The sequence below is a fragment of the Dasypus novemcinctus genome, chromosome 9 (genome assembly GCF_030445035.2).
Source record: "Dasypus novemcinctus isolate mDasNov1 chromosome 9, mDasNov1.1.hap2, whole genome shotgun sequence".
Lineage (NCBI taxonomy): Eukaryota > Metazoa > Chordata > Mammalia > Cingulata > Dasypodidae > Dasypus > Dasypus novemcinctus.
In genome coordinates, this window is record NC_080681.1 from 124,597,059 (window position 1) to 124,616,474 (window position 19,416).

Sequence of the window (19,416 nt, forward strand, 5' to 3'; positions counted from 1 at the left end):
CTACATTTCCCCCTCACTTTAAATTGCTTTGTTTATTATATTCATGCTATAAATCATTGAAGATTTATTTTGTGTACAGTGAGAAGCAAGGATCTGCATTGATTTTGATCCCGCCTTCCTCCCAGATGGTCCCAGTAGAGAGCTATTTAGCTGTTTTATCCGAAGAACCCTTCCCAGTCTAATCTCCTGCTCAGTCATTATCGATTAACCACGCTGCCACGCGACCATGTCTTCATTGGCAAAACTGTAGTCCTGGACTGAAGCAATTGAAGGTGACACGTTCGAACCTGTTTTCAGAAATGCATTGTCGCTTACTAACCAACCTTAAAAGAAGGTTATGCAGTTAATGAAATGTAAAGCTTTAGGGGAGCTTCTAAGATGCTTGCTAAATTCAAAGTATAATATGCTCACAGGACAAAATCTTGCACAGCAAAGGGACACACATCTGTGCAATCACCTAATCGTTACACCTATCTTGACGTCCTTACCCTTTGTTAATAAGGGAAAAGGCCTACATTTTCATTTCAGATGTCAATGAAAGAACCACTTTGTTGTTTTGAATGAACATGGCTTTGTGTTCCTCTCTAAGGGATAGGTTGACAGGGGGCTTCCAGCCTGAAGCTCAAAGGTCTTGGCTATTGTGTCCCCTGGCTCAGGGATCAGTCCTAGAAACATTAAATGCATTTGAATTATTGGAATAATTTATTGCACTTATATACTCCCTTTAGAAAGTTTGTGCTTTCAATTAGTTCCATTAGAAACACAAAATCTTTTATTATGACATCTTTTAATACTTTTTTCCATTTCTTCAGTCTTCCTTTTTTTTCTATAAAGACTCACTGATGCACATTAATGATAAGGAGATACAACTTGGATTACTGTTTTCTCAGATTTATAATGAAGGAAAAGTGATTTTAAAAACCAGTTTACCACATTACAAATGTATATCACATTTATTTTGACAAGATGGTAATTATTTGATGTCAGGAAATGGTAAAGGGCATACCCTAAATCAGCTCTTTGTAGACAAATAATGATGACACAAAGATATTTGTGAAATTATTTGTAAATCAGCCAAGTTAAGAATCAGCCAAATTATCCTATAAGTCCTTTAACCTTTTAGATAAGCACAGTTGAATAATGAACTGTAAAACATAGAGGGACGTAGTCCATGGATGTGTAATGATCATAACGCAGAGTCGTAATCGTCTTGGCATCCATCAAGAAACCTATAACTTCTATGACATTGAGTAGAGACTGTTTTGGATTCAGACCAAAATAATTTAATAAACTGTAATATTTTAGCAGCTGAAAACCTGGAATGAACTACCTTTTATTGCTCTAAATTATAAACAGAATATGTAAGGATGGATTGGGGGAATATGCGATTAAATCCCACACACGGGGAAAGAGCTTCATTGGCAGTTTCAGCGTTGGTGAATTTTTTTTAAATAATAGCATTGATCGTATTGAAAACATAGCACCTGCCTAGCACTTTGTTAAACACTTTATATGCATTAACTCAGGTAATCCTTACAGGAACCCTGGCAAGTGGATACTCTTACTAGCTCCATTATATATTTTAAGATTTATTTATTTATTTTATTTTTCTTTATTTATTCCTTCCCTCCCCCAGATGGTTCTCTCAACTGTCTGCTCATTATTTGCTCGCTTTCTCCAGAAGGCACCGGGAATTGAACCCAGACCTCCTACATGAGAGGCAAGTGCCCAACAGCCAGAGCCACATGTGCTTTCTGTGGGGTGCAGTGTCTGTTGGCTTGTGGCATCTGCTCGTTGTGGTGGGGACAGCGTCTGCTCATCTTCTTGAGGAGGCACCAGGACCCAAACCTGGACCTCCCATGTGGTAGGTAAGCACCCAACTGGTTGAGTCACATCCGCTTCCCAGCGTTTGTGAATTTAAGGTGAATAAATACACCTCTTGGAAGAAAGATTTCCTTTTCCATAAATGCCATTCCATCTTTATATTGTAACACAAAATATGAAAAAATAAGTGATGAATTATTTCAAACATTGATTCAGTTGGAAGTTATTTTTTATTGCTTTTATACCAACATATTTTTGGAATTTAGAAGAAATTCAATCTGCTGACTTTCTCTACTCAGAATCCTCAAAAATAATATGATTTTGGAAGGTGCAGCTGATTAATAAACATAAACATGCACAGGCAAATTACTTAAGAGTCTGGTCATCATGAAATTGAACTTTATTTTTCATGAAATTGAACTTTAGATAGTTGTAAGAATAAAAAGGGCAGATTTTCTTTTTCTAAAATATAAATATATTTACAAATATATACATATATATATTACTATTTAGTTCTAAAGGGAAAAAAACTTACTTTAATTTAGTCATTCAAGATCCATCCAATATATATTCAAGTGTTAAAATATTTAGAATTTTAAATGTCGTGGTTACAGTGTTCATATTTGTATGTACATTTTGCCCTTTGGGGCCAAACTGAGTGACTGAAAACCCAAACAAGCTTTGTACATCATAGCATTCCCCTCCTGGCTCCAGCACCCCTGAATTATTGTTATTTGATGACCATAGACAGCTACTGCAGGTGGAGGTCATTCTTGATAGAACTTTTTAATTGATTGGCTGTTTCATGCACATCTATTTTCATGTCATGAGACAGGGAAGGAAAGGTTCAAGGTCGAGGGAGGGCCGCATGCTGTCAGTGGACAGCATCAGCCATGCAGAAGGGCGTATCCCTTGGGCACAAAAGGAAGAAGCAGGAAGCAGCCTGATTGTCAGGGCCACACACGGTGCAGAGGGCAAGCTGCTAAGTTGCTATTGCCTGGATGACCTTCCCTTAGAACAGTGATGCGTAACCTTCTTTTGAGTCCTGGACCCCCGTGAGAATCTGATGAGAGTTTTCTCCTCTTCCCTGCAAAAATGTGTGTTTGCAAGTCCTCGTGCACATGCGCACACATGCTCATGGGTTTTCTTCTTTTTTTTTTAAAGATTTATTTTTATTTATTTCTCTCCCCTTCCCCACACCCTACCCCTCAACAGTTGTCTGCTCTCTGTGTCCATTCGCTGTGTGTTCTTCTGTGTCCGCTGTTATTCTTGTCTCAGCACTGGGAATCTGTGTCTCTTTTTTGTTGCGTCATCTTGCTGCGTCAGCTCTCCGTGTATGCGGCGCCACTCCTGCGCAGGCTGCACTTTTTTCCCCCACTGGGCAGTTCTCCTTACAGAGCACACTCCTTGCACGTGGGGCTCCCTTACATAGGGGACACCCTTGAATGGCACGGCACTCCTTGCACGCATCAGTACTGCGTGTGAGCCAGCTCATCGCATGGCTCAGGAGGCCCAGGGTTTGAACCCTGGACCTCCCATGTGGTAGGTGGGCGCCCTATCCATTGGGCTAAATCCACTTCCCTCATGGATTTTCTTTATACAATTTCAGGGTCTTCTTGGGTGCGCCAGGATCCCTTGGAATCAGATTAAGAAACTTTGCCTTGGGAAATGAGGCAATTCTCTTCTCTTAAAATGTGGACCACACTCTAAATCACTTTTACAAATAAATGAGTATGTATCCTGCCATAACCTACTGAATAGGCTGGGAAAGAGTGTAAACTACAACATAAGCTATAATCCATGCTGTGCAGCAGTGCTCCAAAATGAATTCATCAAATGCAATGAATGTATCACACTAATGAAAGAAGTTGTCCATGTGGGAGGAGTGGGGGTGGGGGTGGAGAGTGGAGTATATGGGACCCTCTTATATATTTTTTAAAAATTTATAGAAGTATATCACCCACACATAAACATACATAAACAATAGGTATATAGTAATAGTTGTGAATTTACAAAACAAACATACATAGCATCATGCAGGACTCTCATAACTCACCCTACCACCAATACCTTGCATTGTTGTTAAACATTTTAAATTAATGATTGAAGAGCACCGCCAATATATTACTACTAACCAAAATATTTTCCCCCAACCCACCCTAATATTATTATCTTTATATCACTTACATATGAACATATATAAACAATAAATGTAGAGTAAAAGTCATGGACTTAACAAAGCAAACATGCATAACATTATACAGGGATCCCATACATCAACCCTCTGCCAACACTTTGCATTGTTGTGAGACATTTGTCACAAATTATGAAAGAATATTGTCAAAATCTTACTACTAATTATAGTCCTTATCTTACATTTGGTGTATTTTTCCCCAACCCATCCTATTATTATTTTCTAAATATATTTTTTATGACAGAAGCTGTAAACTTATAAAATAATCATGCACATATACAGAATTCCCAGACAGCATCTATCTATCAACACACCACACCATGGTGGGACGTTTGTTACAGATAAAATAATATCATCTGCTTGTTACCACTTCTACAGTGTACATTTGGCTCACATTCTCCATACTGCCCCATTGTCAACACAGTGCATCTTTGGCATAGATGCAAGCATATTACATCATCACTGCTAACCACAGTCCATAGATCACTTAAGTTGTATTTTTCCAATGCTTCTCCACATTCCCAGCACCCTGCAGTAGTGATGTACACTTGCTTTAGCTGAGAAAGGACACTCTTGCATCTGTACTATCAACCACAATTGTCATCCACTTCTTGGTTTACTGTGCTATTCAGTTCTTAGATTATTCTCTAGCATTCTTTCAATTGACATTTACATCCACCTCTTATATATATATATATTTTTTAAGATTTATTTTATTTATTTCTCTCCCTTTCCCTCCATTGTCTGCTCTCTGTGTCATTTGCTCTGTGTTCTTCTGGGTCCACTTACATTCTTGTCATGCAGCACTGTGTCATTTTGTTGTTGTTGTTGTGTCATCTTGCTGCATCAGCTTTCTGTATGTGCAGTGCCACTCCTGGGCAGGCTGCACTTTTATTTTTCACACGGGGTGGCTCTCCTTGTGGGGTGCACACTTGCGCATGGGGCACACCTAAGCGGGGCACCCCCTGTGTGGCAGAGCACTCCTTGCATGCGGGCCAGCTTACCACATGGGTTAGGAGGCCCTGGGAATCAAACCCCGGACTCTCCATATGGTAGACGGATGCTCTATCAGTTGAGCCACATCCGCTTCCCATCTCTTTTATATATACATATATATATATTTTTAGATTTATTTTTTATTTATTTCTCTCCCCTTCCCTCCCCCGCCCCAGTTGTCTGCTCTCTGAGTCCATTCACTGGGTGTTCTTCTGGGTCTGCTTGTATTCTTGTCAACAGCACCGGGAATCTGTGTCTCTTTTCGTTGTGTCATTTTGCTGCGTCAGCTCTCCATGTGTGTGGTGCCACTCCTGGGCAGGCTGCACTTTTTTTTGCACAGGGTGGCTCTCTTTACAAGGTGCACTCCTAGCGCATGGGGCTCCCCTACGCAGGGGACACCCCTGTGTGGCACAGCACTCACTCCTTGCACGCATCAGCACTGCACATCGGCCAGCTCACCACTTGGGTCAGGAGGCCCAGGTGGTAGGTGGATGCTCTATCTGTTGAGCCAATCCACTTCCTTATATTTTTTAATGTAACGTTTTGTGTGATTCATATATCTTTTTAAAAAAAAGATAATAATAAAAAAATTAAAAAATATTTAAAAACACTAAAAAATAAACAAGGAAGTGGATGTGGCTCAAGCAGGTGGGTACTCACCTACCACATGGGAAGTACTGTGTTCGGTTCCCAGTGCCTCCTTAAAAAAAAAAAGAGGAAAACAAAACATCAGGGGTGTGTGTGTGTGTGTGAGAAATAAAAAAATTGGGAAACGGACTTTGGCCCAGTGGTTAGGGCGTCCGTCTACCACATGGGAGGTCCGCGGTTCAAGCCCCGGGCCTCCTTGACCCGTGTGGAGCTGGCCCATGCGCAGTGCTGATGCGCGCAAGGAGAGCCCTGCTACACAGGGGTGTCCCCCGCGTAGGGGAGCCCCACGCGCAAGGAGTGCACCCGTAAGGAGAGCCGCCCAGCGCAAAGGAGGGAGCAGCCTGCCTGCCGAGGAATGGCGCCGCCCACACTTCCCGTGCTGCTGACGACAACAGAAGCGGACAAAGAAACAGACAAAGAAACAAGACAGGGAAATGGACTTTGGCCCAGTGGTTAGGGTGCCCGTCTACCATATGGGAGGTCCGTGGTTCAAACCCCGGGCCTCCTTGACCCGTGTGGAGCTGGCCATGCGCAGTGCTGATGCGCGCAAGGAGTGCCGTGCCACTCAAGGGTGTCCCCCGCGTGGGGAAGCCCCACGCGCAAGGAGTGCGCCCGTGAGGAAAGCCGCCCAGCGTGAAAAGAAAGAGCAGCCTGCCCAGGAATGGCGCTGCCACACTTCCCGTGCCGCTGACGACAACAGAAGCGGACAAAGAATCAAGACGCAGCAAATAGACACCAAGAACAGACAACCAGGGGAGGGGGGGGAATTAAATAAATAAATAAATCTTTAAAAAAAAAAAAAAAGGAAAGAAACAAGACGCAGCAAAAAAGACACAGAAAACAGACAACCGGGGGAAGGGAGGGGAATTAAATAAATAAAAATAAATCTTTAAAAAAAATAAAAATAAAAAAATTAAGTAAATCTTTAAAAAATAAATAAAAATAAATGAGTCCTGGAGTGGATGTGGCTCAAGCAGTTGAATGTCCCAGGGTTCAGTTCCTGGTGCCTCCTGATAAACAAAACAAAACAAAATGAAAACAAGCAAAACAAATGATAAAACCAACTCAGGAAGCCAAAATGGCTCAATGGTTGAGCACTGACTTGCCACAGACAAGGTCCCGGATTTAACTCCCAAACCCTGGTACCTCAAAATAAATAATAAAGGAGTGCCACGTACAAGCCAGTTTAATGGACAAACACTGAATGGAATAGCAAAGTCTAGAGTGTTAACTAGTCTAGAGTAACTGGCAGGTTCACACCAGTTGCTTGCCCCTACCCCTCTCCTAAACACTCCTTCTGTGGCTCTATGATTCTAGCAAGTCCCCACAAAAGCGTCAGGAAGCTGGGACACTAGTTAGTCCAAGGCTGGAGGAGCCCATTTCCCCTCATTGGGTCTCAGTTTCCCCACCCGAGAAAAGAAGGGATTTGCAGATGTTTACACTTGCAGATATTTATATATTTATGTCTCCTAAGAAACAAAATATCAGTTGAAAACACTGTGATATAACCTTAAAGTATCAACTTTCAGCAGTCCAGCCAACCATGATTACCAAAACCTTTTTCATGGGGATTGAAGGTCGATGAAAATTTTCACAATGCTGAACAGGAGTGTATATTAAATTTACCATTTCCTAATGGATCTCAAATCCCATTTAATTCAGCTTTGAGAATCTGAGATCCTAAGCAAAGCAAATGGAACTTTGTTTACCGGGTGAAGGACACTTGTCACTTTTCTAATGTTGCTGAGTTTATCTCTGCTGTTGAAAAACTGTAAACTGAGTGCCAGGGATTTATCTAAAAACATATGGAGGAAAAGGAGAAAGTAAATTTTTGTAATATTAGAAGGATCCTGCCTCTACTATTTGCTTTATATTTAAAATTTTTATTAACAAGTTAAATATGGAAAATAATAGACAAATAGATTTTGGAAATGTTTTTTAGTATTTGCTTCCGATATATATTTTTAAGAAGTAAAAATATCACGGTTATGCTAAAAAAAACTCCTGTGCTGCATTCCTCATTCCTGCCACCCACCCTAGAAGAAACCTATCCAGAAAATGGGTTTGGCTTTTTAAAATATATATAATAATCACCTTTAGTTTTGGAGTAGTTTTAGGTTTAAAGAAAAATTGCATAGAAAGTACAGAGAGTTTGCATACAGTGCCTCACACACACACACAGATACACACACACAGTTTTCCCTATGACCTTACATTAGTGTGGTACATTTGTTTAATTGATGAACCAATATTGATACATTATTAGTATATAGTTGGGAGTGCATATTGCTCAAGGAGTTGAGCTCCTGCTTCCCACACAGGAGGTCCCAGGTTTGTTTCCCGTGCCTCTTAAACAAAAACAAACAACAAGTAAAACAAACTAAAAGATCAGCTCAGGGGAGCCAGTGCGGCTCAGTGGTTGGCTACCGGCTTCCCACATTCAAGGTACCAGGTACCTCAAAAACAAAGTTTATAGTTTACTTTAGGGTTCTTTCTTTGAGTTTATAGTTCTGTGGTTCTTGACAATTGTGTAATGTCATGTGTCCACCATTACAGTATCATATAGACTAGTTTCACGGCCCTAAAAATGCCCTGTGCTCCCCCTCTTCAGCCCTTCTGAATTCTTTCACTTAGCAATAGGGTTTCTCCATGTTTTTTTCTTGACTTAATAGCTCATTTCTTTTTATCGCAGTTTGGCTCTTTTTAGTGAATGTTTTTATATTTTCATTAACTATATTTGTATCCATAAAATATATATGGCATTGTTTAGTATGTTTTTATAATTTATTTTAATGATATGCTTCTATTCAAGTCCTTTTGCAAATTGCCTTTTTCCTTCAACTTTATGATTCTTAGAGATTTTCTGTATTATACACTACATTAAATTCATTCCCTTTACTGTGAGGCATTCCCTTACATATTACAATTATTCATCAATTGACCTGCTGATGGACTTTCTAATTGTTTTTAATTTTTTTCTATTGCAAACAATCCTGTTATCAAGGTCTTTGTACAATTTTCCTTTGGTACATGTGGAAGAGCTTCTCCAAGCTAAATATTGAGAAGTGGATTTGCTGAACTGGAATTGCTGAACTGGAGGGCATGCCTGCCTTTGACTTGACTACTGAGTGTCAAATTGTTTTAGAAAGTTAAAAAAATAAAAACTAAAAAAAAGAGCTACAAAGTGGTTGTAGCATTTTATGCTTCCTCTGACAATGTAGGAAGATTCCATTTCCCTCTATCCTTGTCAGGACTTGCTATTGTCAGATTTTAAAATTTTGCCATCTGATGGATATGAAATGGTGCTTTGTGGATTTAATTTGTATTTTTCCTGATTCCTACTGAGGTTCATTCATTCGACCAATACTTTTTTTTTTTAAGATTTATTTATTTATTTATTTCTCTCCCCTTCCCCCTGTCCCGGATGTCTGTTCTCTGTGTCTATTTGCTGCATCTTCTTCTTTGTCCGCTTCTGTTGTTGTCAGTGGCATGGAATCTGTGTTTCTTTTTGTTGCGTCATCTTGTTGTGTCAGCTCTCCGAGTGTGCGGCACCATTCTTGGGCAGGCTACACTTTCTTTCACACTGGGTGGCTCTCCTTACAGGGCACACTCCTTGTGCGTGGGGCTCCCCTACGCGGGGGGCACCCCTGCATGGCACAGCACTCCTTGTGCGCATCAGCACTGCGCATGGGCCAGCTCCACACGGGTCAAGGAGGCCCGGGGTTTGAACCGTGGACCTTCCATGTGGTAGATGGATGCCCTAACCACTGGGCCAGTCTGCTTCCCTCAACCAATACTTTTTGCATTCCTACCATGTACCAGGTCCTGTCCTTGGCTTGTGGGATACATCAGTGAACAAAATTAAGTGTCTGCCTGCCCTGCCCTCATGAAGCTTTCATTGTTGTGTGTGTGTGTATGGGCAGGGGAGAGGAACTTGGAAATGGAGAAGGTTGGATTGCAATTTTAAACAAAGTGTTTTGGGTAGAAAGTGAGGAAATTAGTTGTGTAAAGTATCTGAAAGAAGAGCAGTCCAGGCAGAGGAAACATGTTCTCAAGTGTGATTGTGCCTGTGTGAGAGCAGAGGAGTTGGGGGGAAAGAGCATTGGTAATGCAGTGCTTCACAGGCCACTGTAAGGACTTTGTTTTTATTCTGAGCTCCACTGGCAGCCTGGGATGCACCATGTATTTCTGGCTTTCTACCCTCTGAGCACATTAAGGATGATTCTGGCTTTCTTAAGGATGGATGAGGCTCAGCCAGTTCTGACCACTGAGCATTTAATTGCCAGTGATAAATCTCCTAGAGCTTTTTACTCCTCTACAAGGTGACCAGAAACATTCAGGCTTGTGTCCTGGGCTGAAAGCTCAAGTCCTTAAGCAATGATGGTGCTGAGCAGGGGTGACTGGCTGCCTGAGATGGACATGGTGCATGAGTAAGAAATGATCAGTATTTTAAGTGACTGAAATGTTGGAGTTGTTTTTTGACCACGGCATAATCAGGCTCATCTTTTCTATTTTTTTTATTTTTTTAAATTTATACCCTCGCCCTTGCCGCTTGCTTGCTGTCTGCTCTCAGTGTTCATTTGCTGTGCGTTCTTCTGTCCGCTTGTCTCCCTTTGCTGCATTATCTTGCTGCACCGGCTCTCCGTGGGCGCGGGCAGTCAGCTTTCCACGGCATGAGCCAGCTTGCCTTTACAAGAAGGCCCTGGGAAGCAAACCCATGGCCTCTCATATGGTAGACGGGAGTCCAATTGATTGAGCCACATCTGCTTCCCAATCAGGCTCATCTTGACTGATACTAAGACATTATCAGAAATTGGACTGAAGAATGATGTAATCGAACTAACATTTCAAAAGGATCATTGCTTATTGTGTTGAAAAGAGATTGCCTGGAGACAATGGTAGAAGCAGGGAGACCAGTAGTTAGGAGTCTATTGCACTAATCCATGCAAAAGATGATGGTGGTTTTGACTAGGGTGGTAGTTCTTCTGCCATATTGTTATTTTGTCTTTGTAAGTCTTATACCATTTTTGTCTCTCAATTCTTCAACCAATGCTTACTTTCATAATCATTTTTTTGTAGTGTACCATTTTGATTCCCTTCTCTTTTTTTCCTCTGTATATATTTTTTCAGCTGTTTTCTTTGTAGTTATCATGGGTCTTCAATTTAACATCCTAATAACACTCACACTTGATTTGATACCAGCTTGACTTTAATATCATACACTGGGAAGGGGCCTTGGCCCAGTGGATAAGGCATCTGCCTATACATGGGAGGTCTGCAGTTCGAATCCTGGGCCTCCTTGACCCATGTGGAGCTGGTCCATGCACAGTGCTGATGCATGCAAGGAGTGCTGTGCCACACAGGGGTGTCCCCCATGTAGGGGAGCCCCACGTGCAAGGAGTACACCCCATAAGGAGAGCTGCCCAGTGCGAAAGAAAGTGCAGCCTGCCCAAGAATGGCCCCATACACACAGAGAGCTGACACAACAAGATGACGCAACAAAAAGAAACACAGAGTCCCAGTGCTGAAGATAAGGATAAAAGTGGTCACAGAAGAACACACAGAGAATGGACATAGAGTAGACAACTGGGGGGGGGGGGAAGGGAAAAGAAATTTTTAAAAAATAGCATACACTAACACCTCTGTCCCCCAACTTTTTGTTGCACTTGTAAAAATTATGTCTTTATACATTGTATGCTCCAAGCAATATATTTATCATTACTTTTTATGCATTTTCATGCATTAGTACCTAATGCACTGCTTTATGCATTAGTACCTAATGCACTGCTTTTCTCTTGCAGTTTTCAGAACTCTTTTCTTGTCCTTGGCATTTGACAGTTTAACTACTATGTGTCTGGGCATGGTTTTCTTCAAGTTTATCATGCTTGGGGGTTCTTGGGTTTCTTAAATGTGTTTATTCATGTCTTTCATTAAACTTGGGAAGTTTTCTGTCATTATTTCTTAGAATATTCCTTCTGCCCCTTTCTTTCTTTCTTCTCCTTCTTGTACTACCATAATATGTATATTTGTATGCTTGATGGAGTTTACAATTCTCTTTAGGCTCTGTTCACTTTCTTTCATTCCCTTTCTTTCTTTTCCTTAGCCTGATCATTTCAATTGGATTGCCTTCAAGTTCACTGATTCTTTCTTCTGCCAGTTCAAATCTGCTGTTGAAACCCTCAAGGGAATTTTTCATTTCTGTAATCATGGTCTTCAACTCATTATTTCTATTTGATTCCTTTTTAAAATTGCTATCTCTTTATTGAAGTTTTCATATGTTCATTCTCCATTTTACTGATATTCTATAGTTCTTTCTCCATGTTTTTCTTTAACTACTTGAGCATATCGAGATTATTTTTTAAAATCGTTGTTCATTATATTCAAAGTCTGGGCCTCTTCATCAACAATTTCTGGATTTTTATTTTTGTTTCTTTGGATGGGCCATAATTTTCTGCCTCTTTGTCTTATAAGACTTTGCAATCTTTTCTTGCACACTGACATTATAATATTTTAATGTGTTAACTCTCGAATTTAGTCCCTAGTCTGTCTGTTCCTTAAGTTAGTATCCATACAGTGATATGACAGAGATTTCCTTGAGTGCCAGGAGTTAAAAAAAACAAACAAACCACAAAACAGAAAACAAACCACCACCACCACCACAACAAAAATACCTTTCACAGTCTTCACAAATTGGCTTCTGATCTCCTTCAGAGCTTAACGAACCTATCAAGATTAGCCTGGGCAAAAGTGAAGTGCAGGGTCTTTTTTGTCTTTTCTGAGCCTGCATCTTTTCCTTGTCTCGTACCTGCTTATGGCCTTAGGGCTTCCCTCTTTATAGGCACCTGAATGTCAGTAATCCTTTGCCCCAATCCACTTTGACTTAATTGTTTTTATACTCCTTTGACTGTCTGCAGGCTGCTTCTGCCTTCAGGGAAAGTTCTGGGAGGGCAAGCCAGAGATGAGTTTTCTGGTTCTGTCTTTCAGGCTATCACCCAATAGATTGCCTCAACATACAGGCACACCATTATGTGCAAAGGATTACTCTGCCTCATCTGGGGTACACAACGGGAACCCAGGACTGCTCCACACTGTACTGGGGAGGTGGTTGTGGGGCCAGCAATAGCACTGCAAACTTCTACTACTGTTTACTGTTTTTAACACTGCATTTTCTCAATTTGGCACTTGTTCAGCTACTGCAACCTCTTAACTATTTTCCATAGTTTTAAGGAAGATGGTTCTGCCATTTTTTTCTAGGTGTAAAGATTCTGTGGGAGAGGGCACCCAGGTGTGTCTTATGCCACCATCTTGGTTGACTGAAAATTTCAGTCCCTTTTAATTATTCCTTCTCTTCTCCTCAACCTCTTCCTGTTGGAGTCTCCATTCTCAGCCCTTGATCTTTTCTCTACCTATACCCAGGCTCAAGACTTTAAAGGCCATCCAATTGCTGATGATTCTCAAATTTATATCTCCAGTCCAGACCTCTCTCCTGAATGGAACCCCAGACTCATATCCAATGGCCAACTTAATCTTTTCACTTGGATGCTCTTTTAGTTTCCTTTGCTGTTCAAGCAAATAACATGAAATGAGTTGGGTTAAACATTGGGAATTTATTCATTCATGGCTAGATGCTGGAAAAAAATTCCAAATCAAGGTGTCATCAAAGTGATGCTTTTTTCCTGAGGACAGGTATTCTGGGACTAGCTGCCAGCATTCCTTGGTCCTTAGTTTGTCATATGGTAAGGCATATGGTGGCATCTTCTGGTCTCTCCCATCTCTTCCAGATTCCATTGATGTTCATATTCTGGCTGTTTCCTCTGTGCCTTTCTTTCTGTGTGTCTGAATTTCATTCTCTTAAAAAGGACTCCAGTAACAGGATCAAGACTCACCCTGGGCCACACCTTAACTGAAGTAACATCATCAAAAGGTCCTACTTACAATGAGTTCACACCCATAGAAATGGACTAGATTTAAGAACATGTTTTTCTGGGGGTACATACAGTTTCAAACTACCACAGGCATCTAATGGCTATGTTAAATTTAACATATCTAAGACTAAACACCGAACCTCTCCCAATCCTTGCCCCACCTGAAGTCTTCCCTATCTCAGCTAATGGTAACTCCACCCTTCCAGTTGTTCAGACTAAAACCTTCAAGTCTCTCATATCCACATCCAATCCATTGGCCCTTCCTTCAAACTACATCTAGGAGCGGACTGCTTGGGCCAGTTCACCATGTAGGTTAGCTTGCCTTCACCAGGAGGCTCTGGGAATCAGGGCCTGGAGCCTGGTAGACGGGAGCCCAATTGCTTAAGCCACATCCATGTCCCCTTCTGTTTCTTTTTGAGTCAAAGTATGTAGTTTATGTGTTTCTAGGAATTTGTCAATTTCACTTAGGTTATCTAATTATTTGGCATGCAGTTGCTCATAGTATCCTCCTATAGTCCTTTTTATTTCTGTGAGGTAGGTAGCAATGTCCCCCTTTTCATTTCTTTTTTTTTTTTTTAACTAGGTCAAAGAGCTTTTATTTATTTATATATTTTTATTTTACCTTTAAAATAACCAGGTAATTTTTTGTTTACTTTTAAAGAATTTTTACTTTTATTGGTTGTAAAAGTAAAACATGTTCATTATAGAAAATCTGGAATTTTCAGAAAGGAATCAAGACAAAAAACCACCATAATTCTATAACCCAGAGAATATCCATAGTAAACATTTTTACATATTTTCTTTCAATCTTCTTTGCACATAGATTTCTTTGCCTCACAATTAAGATGGTTTCTTACATAAGTTAGTTAGGGAATACATTTTTATATGCCTTTTGAAAGAACAAATTGTCTCTACTTTCCAAAAACTTGAAAATGTATTTTGTCAGCACTACTTTATTACATTCCTTCAAAGAGACACTAAAAGCCTAAGTCAATTATGAAGCTGCCTTTTCTAGGTGACAGGCTAAAATTTTTTTTTTTTAAGAAGGTACTGGGGATTGAACCTGGGACCTCGTACACGAGAAGCAGACGCTCAACCACTGAGCTACAATCACTCTCCCAGGCTAAATTATTTTATGTAATTTTTTAAGATTTTTTTTTCTCTCCCCTTCTCCCTAGTTGTCTGCTCTCTGTGTCCATTCACTATGCATTCTTCTGTGACCACTTCCATCCTTATCAGCGGCACTGGGAATCTGTGTTACTTTTTGTTGTGTCATCTTGCTGTGTCAGTTCCCCATGTGTGCGGTGCCATTCCTGGGCAGGCTGCACTTTCTTTCGTGATGGGCGGCTCTCATGGGGCGCACTCCTTGAGCATGGGGCTCCCCTATGCGGGGGACACTCCTGCATGGCAGGGCACTCCTTGCGCACATCAGCACTGCACATGGGCCAGCTCCACACAGGTCAAGGAGGCACGAGGTTTGAACTGCGGACCTCCCATGTGGTAGGCAGACGCCCTATCCATTGGGCCAAGTCCGCTTCCCTAAGTAATTTTAAGTAGCACAATATTACTTGACTGATGTTACTTTATTTGGAGGCAGAAGTTAAAATGCTTGTGCATAAGACATAAAGTGGCACTTAAGATTTTGTTTGGTACTTTTTCTTATGATTTGGCTTGGCTCAGGAGTGCTAATCTAGATCTCTGCTGTCCAATATTGTAGCCAGTAGACACGTGGGGAAAATTTTTTTTAATTCATTTATTCAGTTTTACCAGTCACATTTCAAGTGTTTAATAGCCATATATTGCTAATGGCTGCCATACTGTCAGTGCAGATAAAAAACATTTGCATTACCATAGAAAGTTCTTGTGGACAGTGCTGATATAGATGCTGTCACCAAAGAAAATGGCTTAAAGATGAGTTTTAGGGACGGGAAATGAGAAATAGACTTGGATATTTCAGAAAGCAAAACTAGGTACAATAGGAAGAATTATAGCTACCATTTGATCATGTGCTATATTAGGCAACTTAATATACATTATTTCATGTTATACCAACCTTGAGTGAGGTCATGATGAAGAAACTGAGGGTTGGGTTAGTAACTTACTTAGCATCACTTAGAAAAGAGGCTCATGTTTGTGTACTTCCAAAGAACCATCCCACACTACATGGGAGCATCAAAAAATTGCCTTTCTGCTAAGAATATAACTTTCTGAGGATATAAATAAGGTGGCTCAAAATGGATGGCTCTACCATTAGGATAGCTGAAGCTGAGCCTGAATAGCCATCTATCAAGAAGACTGGAATTGTTCCTCTGTGAGGAAGCTGTTAACATGATATTTGAGGGAAACGGACTTTGGCCCAGTGGTTAGGGCGTCCGTCTACCATATAGGAGGTCCGCGGTTCAAACCCCGGGCCTCCTTGACCCGTGTGGAGCTGGCCATGCGCAGTGCTGATGCGCGCAAGGAGTGCCGTGCCACGCAAGGGTGTCCCCCGCGTGAGAGCCCCACGCGCAAGGAGTGCGCCCCGTAAGGAGAGCCGCCCAGCGTGAAAAGAAAGTGCAGCCTGCCCAGGAATGGCGCCGCCCACGCTTCCCGTGCCGCTGACGACAACAGAAGCGGACAAAGAAACAAGACGCAGCAAATAGACACCAAGAACAGACAACCGGGGGGGGAATTAAATAAAATAATAAATCTTTAAAAAAAAAAAAACATGATATTTGATATAAAGGAGTAGAAAGAGCTAAACTGAAGAGACAATATTGGGCACATTAAAGAAGTAATGCCCTTGTTTAAGTGGCTAACCTTTACTGCAATTCAGTCTTTTGTTGCCCTGTTTAGTCTTTTATTATAGGGCCTAAAAATGTACCTCCTGTAATAAATTACAACCTTATGTTTACTCATAAGTTAGACATGAATTATTTTTACCATTTTATTTCTGTGTACAGATTTGCTTAAAATCAGTGAATTTCTAGGCCAGGTTCAGGTCACAGAAGAGCCTTTATGAGCAGTTTATATTGCCTAGCTCCAAGGTATGCTACAGAGTCTGGAGCAAAATGGGAAATAACATCTTTCTAAAGACAGGCTTAGAGATTCTCATCCAATAAATTAAGATGTTTCCTTTCTCTGGTAGCACAGCTGAGACATATCTGGCTGTGAGGCCACCATTCACAGAATAGCCAAGAAAACAGGGTATAGACCGCCAAAAACAAGACCAACCAGTCCACCCCGTGTTATAGTACAGGTCTCACAATTCAAATCACCTGTAGTCAAAGGTAAACTTACAAAACCTTTGTAAGATGCATGTGCTGTCAAAAATGGGGTCACTGCCATTGGTAAGTCAGCGGCTATACGAGCCTATGTCACATTTAAAACACGTCAAAAAAGACTGTTTGCTATTAGTCCACAGAGAGCAGCATTAAGTCCAATATATGTTGATCAATGTGCAAATAGATTCCTTTCTACTTCTGGAAGTTGGTTAATTTTTCTGCTTACTATATTGAAAGTTGTTAAGTTTTCCTCTTCGTATCATCTGGTTCTTGGTTTTCCATCTTGAACCTTAAGCTCTGCTTCTCTCAGAGGTTGCCGTAGTCCTGGTGGCTACGAGAGCTTCTCTCAGCCGTGCTACCTACCCTAACTCTCATAGCCACCAGGACTCACCGCAACCTCTGCACCCCACACACGGGAGCAGCCATCCTGACTGACACGTGACTCCACGGCGGCCGACTCCCCGCTCCCTCATTTCTGGTTTTAGTTATTTGTGTCCCCTTTTTTTCCTTTGTCAGTCTAGTTAAAGGTTTCTTATTTTATTGACCTTTTCAAATAACCAACTTTTGGTTTCATTGATTCTTTTTTTTTTTATTCTCTATATCATTTATCTCTACTCTAGTCTTCATTTCATTCCTTTTGCTTACTTTGAGTTTAATTTGCCCTTCATTTCCTAGATCCTCCAGTTGTGAGGTTAGGTCTCTGATTTGAGAACTTTCTTCTTCTCTCTTTTTTTAAAGATTTATTTATTTATTTATTTCTCTCTCCCCCAATCCCCCCCGCCCCGGTTGTCTGTTCTCTGTGTCTATTTGCTGCATCTTCTTCTTCGTCCGCTTCTGTTGTTGTCAGCGGCACGGGAATCTGTGTTTCTTTTTGTTGCGTCATCCTGTGTCAGCTCTCCATGTGGGCAGCGCCATTCTTAGGCAGGCTGCACTTTCTTTCTCGCTGGGCGGCTCTCCTTATGGGCCGCACTCCTTGTGCGTGGGGCTCCCCTACACGGGGGACACCCCTGCGTGGCATGGCACTCCTTACGCACATCAGCACTGCACGTGGGCCAGCTCCACATGGGTCAAGGAGGCCCAGGGTTTGAACTGCAGACCTCCCATATGGTAGATGGAGGCCCTAACCACTGGGCCAAGTCTGCTTCCCTCTTCTTTTTTTAATGAAAGCATTTAGAGCTATAAATTTCCCTCTCAGTACTCTTTTGCTGCATCTCATAAGTTTTCGTATGTTGTGTTTTTCATTTTCATTTCCTTCAAGGTATTTCCTAATTACCCTTATTATTTCTCCTTTGATGATTGGTTGTTTAAGAGTGTGTTGTTTGAGGAAATCAACCAATTGGGCTCCTGTCTACCATATAGGAGTTCCAGGGTTCGATGCCCAGGGCCTCCTGGTGAGGGCAAGCTGGCTCACATGGCAAGCTGGCCCATGTGGAGTGCCAGCCCACACGGGAATGCTGCTCTGTGCAGGAGTGCCACCCTGTGTGGGAATGCTGCCTAGCATGGAAAAGCTACCCTGCGCAGGAGTGCTGGCTGACGTGGAGAGCTGGTGCAGGAAGATTATGCAACAAGAGACACAGAGGAAAGAAAATAAGGGGTCGTAGCAGAACAGGGAGTTGACATGGCACAAGAGAGTAATCGCCTCTCTCCTACTCCAGAAGGTCCCAGGATCGGTTCCCGGAGCCACCTAATGAGAATACAAGCAGACACAGAAGAACACACAGCAAATGGACACAGAGATCAGACAACAGGGGGAATGGGCGGAGAGGGGGCATAAAATAAATAAAATAAATCTTAAAAAAAAAAAAGGAGTGTGTTGTTTGGACTTCTGGGAATATGGCAGATTAGAAGAACACATGACTCTCTCCCCTCACAGAAAAACAGCTAGAGGACAGGCAGAAACAGTCTGGGAGAAGTGTTCCAGGGTGTAGGACACCAAAGGAGAGCTGGACACCACCCAGGGGAGAGAGGCACAGGAAAAGAACCTCAAGGTTGAGACCTTGAGTAGACTGCAGTAGGAGCTGCCAGCGCCCTTCCCCCACCCTATGAGGAGATAGCATTGAATTCTCTGGCCCAAGGCCACAAACAAACAAAGTCCCCCCCCACTCCCCCACCCCCCCCACCACCACCCCCACCCCCCCCTCCCCCGTGCACAGAGATCCACCTCCCCAGGAAAGAGGAGAAAGAGGGATTCAACCTAAGGCTGATTCAGCTTTTGACCCACAAATTTGCTCTGCCGTGTCCCTCAAGCTCTTCCAGGCTGTAAATGCCCTCCCTACTGACTGGAACTTGTTGAGGATGCAGAGGGAAGTGGAATTATTTCCCACCTGGGAAAAGAGAGGGGGCTGCCAACAAAATTTGGAGAAATTTCTCTGAAAACGTTTAGTTTGTGAGGTTTTTAGCCTCCAGGTAGGAACCTCTGTCACATCGATCCAGTCTGTGTCATGTTGCAGCAAACACACTCAGATAGGCTTTGGACTGAGAGGCCTGCTGAAGAGCGCCATCTGATGGCCAACCAAGGAAGGACATATGAGGGAATTAAAAGTAAAGAAGAGAGGCTTTTCTGGCC

General features: G+C 41.9%; 1 pseudogene; it reads right to left on the reverse strand.

Moving 5' to 3' along the window:
- Positions 1-16,541: 16,541 nt before the first annotated feature.
- On the reverse strand, positions 16,542-17,132 carry LOC101413254 (transmembrane protein 126A pseudogene; annotated as a pseudogene).
- Positions 17,133-19,416: the final 2,284 nt, after the last annotated feature.